Here is a 17,964-nt window from a genome sequence, read left to right as displayed (position 1 = left end):
GTTTTTTGTTTGCACCGGGACATAATGTTGCCGTTACAACTTTGCAAATGCCCCAAAATCATCCTAAAAAGATGATTCCATGCCATCATTGCCATCATATACCACAATAACATTTCCTGTATGCAATTTGATTGAACACAGTATACGCCTAATTTGACGTTGAACATAATACGAAAAAATACTATCATTATTTTAGGCTATTAGATTCCCATAAACAGAATATTATTACTATAACAACTACACTTCCTACCCTACTTGTACGACAAGGATCTGAATGGCCACACCAAAGTAAAACACAGAACACCGGATTCAGTCTGGTGTGTTTATTCCTTTACTTGCTATTTTAAATATTGTTCGAATCCGCTTGACAATATTCAGCTTTCAAAACACTGTATTTGGCTACGGTTTGCTTAGGGACGCGCTGTAGTGAAAGACTGCAACTGGATGAGCAGAATGAGGATCGAACCATGAAACTGCAGTAAACGTTACCATGGTTGCAGGTGACAGCCAGGAAAACACTCATTAGACACAGCATCTTTTTGGGGGATACTGAGAGACTGCGCACAGCTCCTGCTAATTGTTGTATAAGTTGGCAAGCGGAAGACAAATCAAGTGCTTCCAATGGTGTATACCTGCAATAACACAGTACTATCAGTGTGTTGTGTATGTGTGCAGGTGTGGACATTCTTGAGAGACCCGGCCTTCTTGTGCCACAAAGCAGCTTGCCTTTATTTTAGTATGAGTGTGGGAAAAGTACTAATGTCCTTTGAGCTCCTACAGCAGGTCCCACTTGGTCATATATAATGTAAAACAGTGATTCTCAACTGGTGGGTCGGGACTTTTATCAATATTTTCCATCTGAAACTACACGGAGACACACGGGAGTCTGTTAAAATTAATACTATTGGGTTGTTTTGATCATAATTTCAGTCTTAAAAGCAAATCTACAGCATGTTCAATAAGGACAGGTGTGGATAAATACAATATTTTATACGATGTATGACAAATTGCAGTTTTATTTGGGTCATGGCTTGTTGTTAAGGTAATGGCGGGTCTCGAAGTCAGACCACTTTAGCACCACAGATGTAAAACATTGGCATTTGCAGAAAATGTTTCTTTACTTTAGGCTACAATGGTGAGGTTCGGCCCTTGGTGTTTTGGCAGTGATGAAAATCGTCCCTCTGTGACACAAACTTGCCTCCACTGTCCTATAGTGACTCTCATAGAAGGCTTTTAAGGCTGCTAGAGCTTATTTGGTCAGAAAGCAAAGATGCAATGCTCCCCTCTAGTGGATGTGCCTTAGTTAGTGAAGGATATCATTTCTAGTGAAGGAAAAACTTTGAGTATTGAGTCTTATGATTGCGAACTAGGATCCTAATAAATACTCAAAGAAAATAAAACACTGTCTAGGCCTTTATTATGGATTCCACTCAACATACATGAGTGTGTTAATTTTGACAACATATTTTATTATAGTTTTAGTCTTAGTCTTTTGACTAAAATGTAGTTTAATTTTAGTCGAGATTTAGTAAAAAAAAAAACTTCAATTTTAGTCTATTTAGTCGACTAAATTTAAGACTAATTTAGTCGACTTTGCATTTATAATATTCATTATAATCATATTTAATCAAGGTCCTCGACTTCATGGAGCTGCTTCCACATGAACAAAGCTCAGAGCTGTTCATTTGGGAGTGAATTTAAATGATATGAGGTTCTTTCAGACGGTCAATAGAAGTTTGGCTGATTTTAGTCTCTCCCTTTCATTTTTATTTAGTCTCATTTTAGTCGACTAAAACATCTGGACATTTTAGTCATAGTTTTAGTCTCATGAGAAACTTTTAATTTAGTTTTAGTCCAATTTTAGTCGTCAAAAATATCACTTTGACTAAAATTAAGACTAAATATTATAGTTGACGAAATTAACACTGTTTTTGAGAAGGTCCTGTTGTGAAAATAAGCTTTAGATTCTGCGTGACTGACCTTTCAGCTGGTTTATAGTTTTTCACAGCATTGTGTCTTTCTATGCTGGAAGTACATAGTTTGGTAACTTCAAGTGTTTATCATAAACTGGTCCTCATACTTCAATAAACTAAGGAATTTATCTATTAAAAATTCGTCATTTCTCCATTATCCACACAAAACTGAGAAAGTGGCTTATATTATGTACTAGGCAACTTCATTTTAACCTGTCTTCAACCAATAAACTTTGAGTGAACTTTCTCACCACAGATTGTCTCAGGTCCTACATCTCAGGCATTGTTTTTTCTCTTCTTCTTCTTCTTCTTCCTGTCCACCTTTAAATGACACTTGATCCAAAAGTGTTACGTTACGACACACACACAAAGAAAGAGCAGGGAGCATGAGGGCCGGGGCTGCAGCTCCACATTAAACACACACCTGGGAATGGAGACGCCGCTATTTGCTCAGTGTCTTTACATTTGGTGGACACACGTTACGGAAGAGAGGACAGAGTGTTCCTGCTGAAGGGCAGCTTAACTTTCAGGTACAGTTTTTCACTATTGTTATTGTGACTAAAACCACATGAAATGCTTAAAATAACAATGCGCTCCTTCTGGTGATGCTTAATTTGGTCATTTTTGGAAAGATATTGTCATTTCTCAATCAGATGCATGAAAGCAATTCTCAACTGGGGATCCTTTGACTGTTTGAGAGGCATTGAAAATGAAAAATACCGTCCTTAAAAATAGGCTAATCAAAAATAATAATGAAGTTGTTTACACATGTCTTTAGAGCAATTAATTTGAGTGTCCTGGTGCTCTGGAGGTGGCATGGGCTTGGCAGGACTGTAGTTGGTCTAGTGGGCAGTGTAGGGCTGTCCAGATGGCCCTGTCCTGGTAATTCCCCTCAGAGGAGCTCGTCACTAATCTCTCAGGGAATCTGCACTGGCTTGATCTCACGCCTGCATGTAATAAACTACTGCTGCACTAGTTCACTTCAATAACATGGGACGTTAGCTCATCCTCGCCACAGCAATCTGTTCGACACTGCGGGTCACACAGGTCAGCAAATTATATAATTTATTAGCCTTTCTTTGGTCTTGTTCGATGTGCAGTGTAATGTGACATTACGCAAGAAGAGGGAAGTACAGTCAGTGTAGAAACAAGAAGGCAAGCAAGTGTTTCTCACTAATGTGTGTGGTACATGGGCTGATTCATTATTAGTCTTGATTGAGTCTTTGTTTAGCATTTAACCCAATGACCTGGTTTAGTTTTAGCAGTTTATGTGTGAGTCCTTAAGTTTAGTTCTGCTTTTCTGTCCCACTATTTCCACTATCTGTGTATTCATTCTGAAAGTTCTGTCTTGAACCTTGAAGTTTCCTGATATTGGTGGAAAGAACCACTGTTCCACTGAGAGACATCAATAGAGGCAAGTCTTCCTCTTGCACTATAGATAAGTTTCAATCACATGACATTCTGCTTGTACGGATGCTATTTTTAGGGCTTTTCACCATTCGAAATACATGCAGTTTTGCTTTGAATTCTAGCAGTCCTCATTTTACATCGCAGTGAAACTCATCAATAGAATAAACAGAAGCACGACAACATCTGACATGGTTTTGCTTTTCATTATATTCAAATTTGAGGTTAAAGAAGGTTGAGTTGTGTGATCATCTCCAGCTGGATGTAATCAGGTTGAAATTAAATTTGATCTGTAATGGGTCAGAGAGATCCGAGGGGAAGGACTTTGACTCACTCATCCCTGCATTAAGAATCAAAACCCCCAAAGTGGCCGTGTTTCATATTTTTTTGCGGAGATTGATTAAATGCGTGACTGAAAAACAAAGTAAACGCTGCTGTTACAGTTTCTTGTAAAGGTGGATTTATACATATTTTATTTTGGTACATATTTATCAACTTCAAATCTCTTAAGAACAGAACAAAACAGTTATAGTAGCAATAGTGTTGTGTGTACCTGTGTGTATTATAATTACATGATTGAAATAATTACTTCTAACACTGGTGCTTGTTTGTGTTTCCTCAACATGCTGCTTTTGCCCGGGACATGCGCACTGCAAATGGTGAGTCAACTCAATACAAAGCTTCTAATTTGCTTACATTATTGTCTCTTTTGAAAACATTCAAATAAGGGATGAAAAAAAATCATTAGTATTTTAGTATCTGAGTATTTAAGTTCACAAAAAATGTTCAGTGTTGTTGTTGGATGTCAAGCACGCACTGCCGTGCACTTTAAGCCAATTACCTGAGCGTCTGTAATCTGTTTGTGGGCACAGTCAGGAGAGTGTATAAGAATGGTGGGCGAGAAAGCAAAAAGCCATTGTTTGTTGATGTCTATTATGTAATCAAGTGGGTACTTTGTATACAGACTGTAGGCGTATTTAAATACAGTGCGACTCTAGCTGGGCTTGGAAAATGAGGTGAAGACCATGCACAGTCTTTTTTAGTTTACAGTACATGTACATTCTACCTACCACCACAAAAGTTAAAAAAAAAATAACATAAAAAGAAGGGATTTCCCCCCAAGCTTATACAATTTGAAAGACCTCCATATTATTAAAGTCAATGCCCGAGGAGCAATTTGATCAAACACGTCTGAATGAGATAGTATTCAAAAGTTGACTAAATGCACAAGGATATTGTGAATGAAAGAAAGAAAATAGTGACTGCTTTGACAAAATACTGGAGTACTTTTAAAAAAAGAAAAAAAAGAAAGAAAAAATCCACTACTGGAAATAAAAAATAAAAAAATAAAATAAAAGGTATAGGGCTTTTAATGATAACTGTCTTTATGTCATTTCTATTCTATGTTGGATTTGAATTGTATTTTTTTTATATTGAAGTCCATATGTAATGTCATATAGATACGTTTGAATAATTCCTTCCACAACTTTTAGTACTTTTAAAATGCCAAAACTATCAATCTTAACTCCCACCTGAACATGTTTTCCTGTTCTCCAAATTCTCCAAATCTAAAAGCTTCTTCAAAATGGTGACAAAAAACGAGAAGAAAATGAGGATGTAAATCGACAAAAATGATAATCAATAATCCAGCAAAAACAATGACAAAAATCCAGCAAAAAAAATGACAAATATCCAGCAAAAAAATGGCAAAATCCAGCAAAAAAAGTGACATAAATCCAGCAAAAAATGGCAATAATCCAGCAAAAAAAGTGACAAAAATCCAGCTAAAAAATGGCAAAAATCCAACAAAAAAGTGACAACAATCCAGCAAAAAATGACAAAAATCCAGCAAAAAAGTGACAAAAATCGAGCAAAAAAAGTGACAAAAATTCAGCAAAAAAAAGGCAAAAATCCAGCAGAAAATTGACAAAAATTCTGCATAAAAATGACAAAAATCCAGCAAAAAAATAGCAAAAATCCAGCAAAAAAAGTGACAAAAATCCAACACAAAAATGACAAAGTCCAGCAAAAAAGTGACAAAAATCCAGCATAAAATGGCAAAAATCCAGCAAAAAAAGACAAAAATCCAGCAAAAAAAAAAGCAATCAATTCTTACCTGATCCAGCCATACTGACGAGGTAAACATGTAGTCACCTGGCTTGTCCAGTAGATGGCGGTGTCTCGTCGCTCCAGCCCTCGGAACCGCCCACTGAAGCAAATAGACAGCTAAAACCACCAATCAGATCACGGCATTCTGTACAGTAACCGAGACGAGCCAATGGGAGGCGGCGAGAAGATGCTTTTCACTGTAGTGGGCGGGACGTGTCGATGATGGACACGTAGAGTTTGAGCTGGGGCCAGATTTTCAGTCATCGTAGTTGAGGCATTTGGAGGCTGTGTGGCAGTGGGAGCAGCGCTGCTTTTAGGAGGAGAACCGCGTGTGTGAGGCCACCTTTTGGGAAGACACGCTCGCAAACCGCAGGACAAGACACAAGGTAACGACGAGTTTCGCCTCCTTTCCCAAAATCACGTGACGCTGCGTGTAACGTTTAACGACTGCCTTCGATTCGGCGGTTTCTTGACATTTTTATACGCTTTGAAGCTTACATTTGTTGCACCACGGGGATAGGGAGCGACGTCCTTTACCCTAACTTGCATGGACGCTGAAATATGTGTGTTGTTGTGGGTAAAAACGCGCTTTCATTCACGCCCGTTATGTATTACGGGGGGCATGCGTGAGATGTGACCGCTCCATGGCGTCTATCCATCTCCCGTGTTATCCCTGTTATCATCATCACCTCAGCGGAGAGCGGACTTCTCTCTCCCCACGCCGCTGCTACCTGCTCGGGCATCTTCCCTGTGGTTTGCTCGGTGTTCAAACTCCATAGAAAACGTCAATGTCGTGCGAGGCTGAAGTTGGTTTCGAATAAAAAGCGCTCAATGCAGGGGTGGATGTCGTATTTCCTGGAGTAGAGTTACGTTCACGCTCGCGGTTTGTTCAGAGGGACATGCTAACGTGCAGGGCTAACACCCACTCTGTGATTAGAGGGGGTGTTCATGACTTCCTCGAACAGCTGTATGGAGTTGCTGTTGATCAAAAAGCCTTCATAATGGTGCTTAAGATATTCATTGTTGCTGCATCCCCCCCAAAAAGTGCACGTTCTTCCTTGCAAGGCGCATTTCAGAACAACACAGATCAGTTCTAGCTCAGTGGCTCAAACTTTTTCCACACCTGAGATTTGTATACTGCATGTAGCCTAGTCTTCCAAGTCCCCTTAACATTTTTTTTTTTTTTTTTTTTTTTTAGGACAAAACTATAATGCCATAAAATTATTCAAAATTGGGCATGAAAACAGCACTTTTGCACCGACTCGAATAGGGCTGCAACTAACGATTATGTTGTCATCGATTACACTATCAAACATTTTTACGATTAATCGATTAATCGCTTGGCTGTGAATGGTGTAGGAAAATTGGATTTAAAAAAAAAAAAATGACATAAAGCTAAAGTGGCGTGGCTTGAGGACGTGTTGATCGATGGAGGAAACTTAAAGTAAATGTTTGTTGGAGGCTCTCGGTGCCAATTCTGCTTCTGACTGGATGAGACACAGACGTGTATTTATGAAATTTACAATATACAAAACACTACAGACCCTTACTATGAAAAACAAAGTAGGTTTTCATCAAAAATACTACATTTTCATGTCAGTTTTGCTCTATTTGAGTCTGTGTGAACCAGAAAACGATTAATCGATTGCTACAATAGTTGTCGACTATTTCAATAATCGATTAGTCGTCGACTAGTTGTTTCAGGTCTAGACTCGAAGCGCTTTATTCATACGCAGACACTGGAGGCCAGGAAGGTGAAGTGTCTTGCCCAAGGACGCAACACTGAAACACTTAGGGAACAGGCCACCGGTTTTCCATACTGATGTCCTTACCTGAGCTTAGACGAGTTAATGTGTACCTGTCTGGTCTTTGTGCCCGTGGAAGAGCGTGGTCGCGTCTAACTTCACCCCCGTTTGGAGCTATAGGAATATACTGGGAGAGGCTAATTGCTAGCGACATCTTTGGTCGTTTTGCGTGACTGAGGGCACACGCAAAGACCAGACAGGTATGCATTAACTCGTCTAAGCTCAGGTAGTTTCAAGTTTAGTGGTTTTGTATAGCCCAGTATCACAACAGAAGTCGCCTCACAGGGCGGCACCAAAGATTAAGGCAATAAATATGACAATTAAAAGTTCAGGTGAATCCAGGCAAATATAATGTCCAGGTAGTGACGAGCGGCGTGGGCGTCCCCCGTCCTTAGACTCTCCAGCACGGCAAGGAAAAACTCAAAAATCCGGCAGGAGAAAAGAGAAACCTTGGGAGAGATCCACTCCCATGGACGGACAGGCTATAGAGACCCAGAGCTGAAGGATCCCTCAGCAGACGGGCCAAGATTGCAGACCATCCTCTCCTCATATTCCAGAATGCAGGTTCCTCCGTTCTGCAGGGTTCCTCCGTTCGATCTAGACAGGCACTCCCGAGGGTGAGTGGGACAGGAGACACCATGTGAATAGTGATGAACAGACTACAGATAAATTAAATATTGTATCATGATAAGACAAAGTCTGCAGTAAGAAGAAGAGGATAGCGCTCAGGTAGGAATATATCTCAGTATGGAAAAACGGTGGCCTGTTCCTTTAATACTCAATTCTATGTATTGAAGCTGTACTTTGTTACTCCGGCACACTGCAGTTGTCTATAGTGACATTTATTGAACACGAACTGCACATAATCTCACAAGGTATCTGTGCTGTTGACATTCACGCAATCCAGTTCAAATCATTGTCAGTTCACCAGCTCTTTTGGTTGAATTGCACTCCCCGGTTAGCCTAGCATTTATATCCGTTTGACCGTATTACTGTACAGTACATGGCTGAGATGAACATACGGACAGTTAAGTATTATAACTGTAGAAATCCTCTTAGAAACCAGCCCCTGTCTTTGTGCACACTGACTAGTCATCATCTTAGTCAGCACAAGACGCCCTGTACCTCTTCTCCATCATGCACTGGCATTTTGGAGGTGAAATTACAGGAAAAAGACTCGCTTGACACAAAATTTTGATGCTTCACTCGAGTCATATGTTCACCCAGTCTGTCACTCAACTATGTATAATATAAACCGATGTATTTATAATGGTGTCGGAACATGACGGTGTACAACAGTGCAACTCAATACAACTCCACGAACCATCGTCTCCCAAATGACAATAGAGTTGATTTAACACCTCTTTTCCATGGTCTCACTGCACCAATTGAACATTACACGGATCACAAAAGCCTTTGTGCTGTATTGCGTTACAAGCGCTAGGGTTATTTAGGTCCGCTGTGGGAAACTGACTTTTGTTATCATATGCCCAAGAAACTGCCCGCGTCATGTTTAAGCTTAATCTTTTTTTTTACCCCCGATGTAAATCAAGAAACAAGATTTGCCAGACTCCTACTTTTTTATCCTCATTTGACCTTTTGCAAAAGTTATCAGTGGGCTTCGTCTGAGCTGTGCAACAGTTATGATTTGCACTTCACAGCACCCCAGGAAGTGTAGAACAGTAGCATCTCTGTCCAGCGGCGGCCCACTAATGAGAAGGCCTAATTGGTTTATCTGGTGGGAGAATTTGCTCATTAAATTTAGCTGGAACTCCCTGGTGTTCAAAAATGTTTTGTGCTTTCTGCCGATAATGTAGTGCTAGAACATGGTTTAAAAAAAAAAAAAAAAAAAAAAAGAATCTCAGGAATGTTACATGGATTGACCTGAAAAGTAAAAGTAGCCTAGAGCCTGAAAAGTCAGAAAAGCAGGTGTGCAGATGAGTAGGTGTCATGCAGTTTAATTTAGGTGCTCTCTGTGTCTTTTAACAACATGAGAAGTCTTAGAAGGGGGAAAATAGGTGGTTAAAAAGGCCAATGAAATGTGTCGCGGAACTGGACTGAGAGCCTGAGCGAGAGCGACAGAATGGGAGAGATATTGCTTAACCATTCGGAAAGGCTATGGGAACATCTCTTTGTGTGTTTGCACTGTGGGCCGGTGGGTTCAACAGGAGCAAAGCATCCGACTGTCCTGCATTAGGTGTGTCACACAGGAGATGAGCTAAAAAACACTAAATCACATAATACACATGAAATCTAAATCTAAATCATAATATTTTTGAAAACGAATGAACTCTCCCTTGAACCGTCTTTCTGGGATACTCTGTGTACTGTTGCGCACATCTGTGTACTTCATACATGCAGTACCTTAGCTGTTCCAAGTAATTATTAAGGTGCACGGTCTAAAGGGCTGCGCTCAGCTGTGACAATGAGTAATAGCCCGTTTAGCCACTGGCCACTGTAGGACTTTTGAATCAAGCAGAGGACATCAGACGGCCATGGATGAATGGAAACAGTATTGCACCGTTCAGCTTATTACCCCCAACAAAGGCTTCAGAACCAGGGGGGTGAGGCGACTACATGAAAGAGGGCTAGGGAGAAAGGTTAGTGTTTGTGAAAAGCAAAAAAATTAGGGCGTATTGTGAAGTGAGGTTTGTTTTGGCCGATCAAGAAGGCGCATTTGAGAAGAAAAGTCCTCGTTGTAGCTGCAAAAAGGCAATCGACTTCTCTCAGCTCTGAATGAAGTGATACAATGAAAAGCAGAAAAAGAGTGAGAGTGGGCCTGCGGTTTTGGTGCAGGTCCAAGCATGGTTAAAAACAGATTAATCAGCAGCGGGTCACATTCTCACACAAAGGGGTTGGACAGTGCAGGGCTGGACGGGGCAGAGGGGACAACAAGGAAAGGCCACATCCCGGGTAAAACGCACTTTGAGTTCCATTGCACAAAATCTGGCATCTATTATCCGCAACATTGATTTTCCGCTTTATATTTGGTTCTTGTGTTATCGCAAGGTCAAATTTCAAAGCCTAACGAAGATAAGAATAGTTGAATGCCGTTTATAGAGTAGATTTATGCTGGATATGATGTTGATTCAAAGATCGTCCCATGTCCTGTGTTATTGAAACTTGGATCCAGTAAGAAGTTCAGCTCCACTACTACCTTTTGAGTAGAGCTGCTGTTTTTGTGTGTTTTTAAGATGCTTTCTGTGTCTCAATGTGTGACGTGGGTTCCACTGGTTGTAGTAGTTTGTTCCTGTCTAGAAGTGCTTGACTTCTTTGTTTAGTCTCACCTTTGTAGTCCTTTTGTAGTGAGATATTGAGGGAAATCTAAGAAAAAAGCGGAGTGTAGGAAGTGGCAAAAGCAAGTTTCAAAGTTGGGGAGTGTCCCTGGCAGAAAAGGTGGAAATGGAGAGCTGACCCGTTAGCATCGTCTAATTAGCAGCTTTATGGAGTTTGTAAAGACATTGAGGCTGAGTTGAAAGAGCTTTGTGACGTGTTTGTGTGTGAGGAAAACTGATATAAAGACGATACAAGAAGGAGAAAGCAGTTCTCATTGAGGTTAGCTCGTTGGTTTCTTGGGACAGGAAGTGTTAAGTCTTATCAGAGTTTGTTTTCAAGAGCTAAGTTTAGCACATACACTTAGGAATATTTTTGTTGAAAAGCATGTTAGCATAATTGTCATCTTGAATGTGCTTTGTGCTGGACTAATTCATCTCAAGGGGATGGCTTGTGTTTGCTTTATAAACAGAAAATAATGAGAACGACTCAAGATCTTTCCTAAAGAAACTGATTATGTTACATGGGTATATACATGGGTAGAGCATTCAAAGGTATTGCATATCCGTGTTGGTCATATGATCCACTTCCACTAAAATAATCCCCTCAAGGAAACCAGAATAACTTGTTTATGCTGAGTCTTTGTCACTTCCTGTTTGGGTTTAAGGTGCAAGAACTCCCCTCACACTGCGATTTGCGAGTGATGAGAACACAGAGAGGAGCGTTCGGAAAGACGAGCTGTGGTTGTGCTCGGTTTCTGAGCACTGTCCCATCGCCGCACTTCCTGCTTCCTGTGTAGAGTTCAAAGGTCACGGGCCTGGGATTTGCTGATAAAGGCGTCTGAATAATCTGTCTGCCGCTGTCAGTGAAAACAGCTGGTTGCGCGATGGTGTCTTTGACTATGGCAGGGTGACGTAACATGTGGCACGTCCTCGGCCTAAGCGAGGAAAATGGTTCTTAAATTGGGACATCTTACTGGTCACATGGGACCCTCTAAATTTAGCGCAATGCCTTGAGGTTTGTCCTTGATGGAATAAAGCTGTACGAGTGCTTTATATTATCACTCACTGAATTACCACACACAGATTTCTCTCATCATGGCTTCATTACAAGATGTACAAAGTCATGTTGCTTTGTTCGTGTAATGTTTTCTTTTATTGTGTTTTGAGTTTTGGAAGCTTTTTTCTGTTGGGACTGTTGAGTAATGTATGGGTATCTAGATTAATAAATAGCTTTGAAAGGGATGAATGGGTCAACTCCTCAGCCTTGTTATAGACTAACAACATAATTCATTAGGTGTTGACAATGTTGAGAGATTTCAGGATTCAGAATTGACTTGTTCCAGAGGGAAACGACTCGGGCGCTGCAGCTGCCAACAAGATAAATCGTAGAATAGACATAATAACAAAGAGCCAAACAAGACTGACGTATCCCATTTCCAAACTACGACCGTTTGTTTGTTTGTTCAACAGTTCTGGGTTGGATAATGAATGGCTTTACATATAAATATGGTATGAATGAATACTTCTATGCATTTTTAAACTTTGAAAATGGATTGAGCTGTGTGATTTTTGAATACTTCTCCTTCCATCGACAATATCCTACTAAAAATTGTTCAAGGAGATGGATTTATTCATCCAATCTCTTCCTTATCAGACTTCCTTTATCGAGGATTATTTGTTTTGTTTATTGCACCTGTTGTCACTGAGGTCTCCACGGCAACACCACACCCACCTTTGCTCTAGAGACTGCTGTTTTTACTGTCACACTTTACCCAAATGCCTTTATGGCTCAGCTACACAGCATTTTGTTTAACAGCACAGAGCTCTCTCTGAGTGACCCCAAACATGCCTTTTGCGCCTGGTTGCTTTAATTGCTGAATACTGGAGTTTAGCCAGTGACAGAAGCAGTTGTGAGCCAAGCTATTATCCTTTCTGCACGAAAGAGAGAAAAAAACAGAGGACATAGGCCATTATACCTCTTAAACTTTACAAGCTCAAGAGTCGTCAAAAATGTGTCAAACAAAATGAGTTAATGATTACACTTTGCTAGCAGTGCGAAGCTTGTAATGGCACGCTTACAATGGTAATGACATAGTACTGGTCAGGTAAGCGTCACTTAGCAGCGGACCTTTCATTTGCTCAGACGCCAAAGGAGGAGACACTGGGGTCTGGTTAGGGTTGTACAATACTCTGTATCTTGATTACTGCATAGACAATGTTGCAATATTTTAGAATTCCACTTTGACAGTTAGTGAAACAGATGCCAAAAGCAAAATGCCACAGAGGCTAAGCAGAAACGCAAGGCTAAAATTGGGATGAATTAAGAAAACCAAGTTATCTCAAGTTGGACTGCCTTTAGCTTTGATTACATCCCACATTCGCTTTGGCATTGTCTCACTAAGCTTCTGCATTCATTTTTCACCAAGATCTTGTACTGATGATGGGATAGTGTGACCACGGTTCAAAATCTTCCCCAGCACATCTCAGATTCTCAATGGGGTTGAGATCTGGACTCGGCGGGGGCCAATCCATGTGCGAAAATGCTGTCTCATCCTCCCTGAACCACTCTGTCTCAATCTGAGCACGATGAATCCTGGCATTGTCATCTTGGAATATCCCTGTGCCATCAGGAAAGAAGAAATCGTCAGCTGATCTGATGGACACATGTGTTGCTGAACGAAGACCAAGTAGATATTTTTCATGAATTGAGCAGCCCCGAGTCGTCACAGATGGTTTTAGACTCTGCATAAAAAAACGGAGATCTCAGTCCGATGACAAACTCCCGTTTTTAGCGATGGTGATGCTCCAGTCGATGATTTTTGCGATGTTTTTGCGCCGCCCCTGTGCTGTTATGAAGCAGACTGAGACGAGATGGACAGAGATATAGACAGACAGACGGACACAAAAACATACACGGGATTATCCTCTGTGTAATCCGCTGTTGTGAGGGTCAGAGTGCAGGGACAACAGGTTCATCATTTTTACACCATCATCGCACGTGACTGATCGACCGTGACACACACTGTTACTTTATTGCCTCCTGTAAAGAGCGTTTTTCTTTACGCACATTCCCCTCTGTTCATCAGTGAGATGTTAGACAGATGGGTTGATCATACAAGAGCGCAGCAGATTAACCGCACCGTGTCGTATATGTGTCCAAACCGGAGCTCCATAAATGTCAGCTTTTGGACAACAGACGAGTTTAAAAACTTCAGCTGTTGCGCCAGTGATGATGAGGAGTCACTGTAGGAGCAGGAATGTCCCACTACAATCAGACGGATAACAATTAGGCTCTGTAATGGACCATTTTATGATGTAGAGGCTGTTTACATTTTAGTCTATCTGCAGCAAATATGTTAAAATGTCATGCTGTGATAATAACGTGATGATTTATGTTCTGGATGTGGCAACAACTCAAGCATAATGCACACGAATAGACATTTTTCAAGCTTTTCTTTTTACAAATATCTTAAGTATCCCTAGATGTAAGATAAACGTTCAAATTTGAATATTTAATTTTACTGATAATAATTATAAAGTTGTATATATTTTCCAACTTTTTTAACTTGTACTTGCTGTGGCAAACCAGGTGGTGTTGTCATATGTTATAAACCCCTGAGGGCTCATTTGCCAAGTGTTTGCTCTTGTTTAAAGTGAGTAGAATGTGCAAAACTGTATCAGCAGGAGTCATGTATTAGTTATTTTACTCTCGCAGTGGATTTGGGGTGCGACTACTATAATACAGGCAACATTGAATGGTAAATTAAGTGCAACATGCCAAAAAAAAACGGTTCTTCAGCTTGCACCTAATATTTTGCACCTGCCTTGACAAATAACCCCTAAAAGCGTTTGTTCCAAGCCCCACTTTTTAAATACTGTCAGTGTCAACCAATTCTGGCCTTGACATATTTCCAACACCTACATTTGTCAATACTGTGTTTGCCAATCTTATCTTTCAATGTTCCCAGTGGCTGGTTTTGTTCTGTGCAGTATGTTCTTACACATTTGCCCTGACTATGTGTTAAAGACAATTTATAACTAAGAAACATCCGAAAAGTATTATTTTAAGAGAAGTTTGACCCGAGTCGCACTGTGTTTTATGTACAGCGGGTGGTTCAGTCCTTTTCTTTTTTTTTTTTACACATGACAGTGAAAAGTAGCCACCATGAGTGTTGCCGCGCTGTGTCACAGCAGCTGTGGTCACTTTGAAACAGCTTTTATCCACGGTAATAATCTCCATTGTCACTTCTTCGCTGGCGCTCTAATCTGTATTTTTGCTGCAGTAATCTCTTGTCTCCATGGGGATTTATGGACGCAGATTCAACCATGATCCACCGTGAAAACTACTTCCTGCGCTTTGTGCGTCCCCTGGGGCCTCACGCTGCATATGAATAACGAGAACGCTTTTTAAAAATCTTTTGGCGTTTTATGGCAGCTCTTAAAAGTTTATCAGTTATCCACAAGCCAGGCCAGATTGTGGTTGTTGCCATGGCAGCGGATGTTTCAGACCTGGATGACAGTAATGAAGCGGTAGGAAGGGAAAAGCGCTTTTATGAATTTAATTTATTGGTGGGCGATGTGTATTTTAAGAGGCAATTAAGTGATGAACTCTCATTAATTATCAGTGCTTGTGGGAAATGGTTTGATGGTCTAGCACATTCTTGTCAATTTAGCAGTTTCGGAGTCCATTCCCTTCTTGGCCTTCCTTCCTCCGCCGTCTCCACCCCCCGCTTCCGGCGTCTCTCGCTCCCTGTCCTGGTTTCTCGCGGCGCTCCCGAGGGGTGCAAGTCAAGTCGAGAGCGGTCGCACGGCAAGGATCAAGAAGAAGGAGGGAGGAGGATGGAGGAGGAGGAGGGAATGGCAATGACAGTTTGTAGGGCAAATTTCTGCTGAGAGGTGTGAAGCGGATGTCAAGCTGAAGGAGAGACAGGTGAGGTCTTGTTTGGAGGGTGAAGCAAGTCGGAGCAGGCAGAAAGTGGTAGAAAGTCGAAAGCGAAAGCATCGCCCGGAGGTAAGACTTTTAGCCGCCGCATTCTTGTTTTTCTTTGACAAATCCTAAAAAATTAAGCGTATTTTGAAGTATGAGCAGCTGTAAGAGCGGCTGTGCCAATTGGAAAATGTATTGATGTTTCTAGTTGTACTACAAAAGCATTGTACAAAGTGTTTCTCAGTACAAAAGTTTGTGGGGTGTGTGAACAGGTAAGGGTCAAGCACATGATGTTGATGCAGATACTGTTTTGGATACACAAGAGTTTTGAGGGACTGAAATGCAGGCAAAACTTTTCTCTAGTGTAAAAGAATAAACTATTAGACCAGATAAAAGATTTGACCCTGAACTCGTTTAAGGAAAAATGTTGAAACGCTTTCATGCCACAAAGTTTCCCTGGGTGCAAAGCAATAATGTGCCCCCGCATTGTCCGTAGACTGTGGGAAGAGCAGAGAAACAGGAGGGTTCTCTGGGCAGATAATTCCAGTGGCCGATTGGAGGCCGGGGGATTGAAAAGGGGGTCCGGGAGAAAGAGATTCCGAAAGAGGGAGATGGAGGGTGGACGGTGAGTTTGGAACGGGAGAGCAAGAGGCACCGTGGGCAAAAGCAGAGGAGGGATGGACAGACATGAAAGAGGAAGAGAGCGAGGGGGGGGGGGGGGGGAGCGTGAGAGGTAGCGCAGGGTCCCCGTGGTGAAGTGAGGAAGCGCCAGTTTGAAGCTGCCGTGACAAACGTGCCGTAAAAAGCTCGCGTCCGATGCCAGCTCGCACACAGAGAAGTGAAGAGGGTCACAAGGGAGTGGGAATGGCCGGAAAGGGCGAGGGGGGGTGTAGCATCATGTGGTTTTACGCATTGATTTGGTTTGGTTATCAATTAGTAGGTGCAAGGTGCTTTGGAATACATTTGGTGTCGGAAGGCTTGTCCCTGTCAAAACAAATGACACATTTTGTAACACAATGTTGGCACCGATTTGGATTCTGCGTTCACGCCATGGGGTGACGTCCCCTCGCATATCAGTCGTCAGGCCGATCTGCCTAATTACCCGCAAAAATGATTTGTTAGTGAAATATTCAGAAAGAAATACTTGCATAATTGACTCTACTTTGCCTGTATTAGCATCTATGATTTTTTCCTTGTATGTGAAGCAATGTGTGTGCTTTGTTTTGTTTTTACCTTGAAAATGATGTTAAAGAGGGGGTGTTATGCTTTTTTCAATCACATAGCACCAGTCTATATCACACTACAATGATTACCAAACCTTCTGTTTGTCTGTAAATGCAGTAAATTAGAATAACTGCCTTGTATAAAATTGCTCTCTCAAAATGGCTGTAGTGAATGTCTTGAAATAGGCCTCTGTCTCTTTAACCTCTGACCCTTTCCGACACGCCCCCTCCACAGCTGTCTGTGGCATCAGTGGGGAGGGGGTTCTGCTGAGGAGCAGTGGTTGGTTACTCGGCTGGTGATGAAAGCTCGGAGGCGTCTCCAGGAGGTGGGGGCGTTCCTAGGAGGACTCAGGCAAACCTATCCCTAAAATGGCCGCCATCAGAGTTTTTACAGATTACTCGAAAATACGTGAATGTGCCAAGGCAACACTTCAGGCATGTTTTTAATGAGGGAGTGACATAATAACATGATAAGGTTGAAAAAGTCCATTTTGCATAATACCCCCCCTTTAAACCTGAGGTAAAGGTTTCAATCATAGAAATATAGAGGTTGACCGATACTGTTTTTTTCTTTACGCACCGCTGATATTTTTGGAAAATGTCTCATCTATAATCCTGTGTAGATTTCGAAGCTTCTAAATGTGTCAGTGTTGAATTGTGTCAGCAGGGGGCGCTTGAAAAAAAAAAGTCGATTTTGCATAATACGCCCCCTTTAAACTATGCAATATGATGACGGTACTTGATGCTGGCTTAGTGTGTTGATAATTCATAAAGCGTAGTTCATTCAAGTGGTGCTAAAGTATGTCCTTTCTACTACAGAGAAATGATTAAAAAAAAAAACCTTTTAGCACCTACATAATCTGTATAATATTGTTATAAATGAAGCAAAGTGAAAGTGTCTGTGTTTTGCATGATAAAAAAAAAAAAAGCACCCACTTTCCTTATTGTGCAGCTCCAATACCATTACTACAACGCCCCAAATCCCTGTCAATTTAGCTAAGCGGATGCCTCGACGTAATTCGAATGTGTGTAGACCCTCTCTTATTTGTCACAGCGGGGCCCTCCTCCCTCCACACACATCTGTCATCCACCACTCTCCTCTCCTCACGCTTCATTAACCCATCGTACGTAAGAAGACCTGAGCTATTTTTATTCCCTGCCCCCTCCCTCCCTCCCCTTTTTTAGACGTACACCTCCATTGTGCTTTGGGTGTTGGTTAGCGGGCGCGTTGACTTTATTGAAGGT

At 41.4% G+C, this 17,964-nt stretch overlaps 1 protein-coding gene across 11 annotated transcripts in view; it reads left to right on the top strand.

The window, feature by feature from the left end:
• The first annotated feature begins 5,718 nt into the window (after positions 1–5,718).
• The window catches only part of epb41l2 (erythrocyte membrane protein band 4.1 like 2), a 44,105-nt gene continuing 31,859 nt past the window's right edge, over positions 5,719–17,964 (top strand). For 5 of the 11 annotated variants that reach the window (XM_079571792.1, XM_079571796.1, XM_079571793.1 and 2 more), the window contains exon 1: positions 15,348–15,580. The gene's annotated coding sequence lies outside the window, so the exon portion shown is untranslated. Of the gene's footprint in view, positions 5,876–15,343; positions 15,581–17,964 lie in introns of those variants that run through there. The other 6 variants (XM_079571791.1, XM_079571794.1, XM_079571786.1 and 3 more) reach the window with 4 other exon arrangements.

Source organism: Gobius niger, assembly GCF_951799975.1.
Source record: "Gobius niger genome assembly, chromosome: 15".
Taxonomy (NCBI): Eukaryota; Metazoa; Chordata; class Actinopteri; order Gobiiformes; family Gobiidae; genus Gobius; species Gobius niger.
Note: the sequence above shows the minus strand (reverse complement) of the source record. Positions and strands in the feature narration are given on the sequence as shown.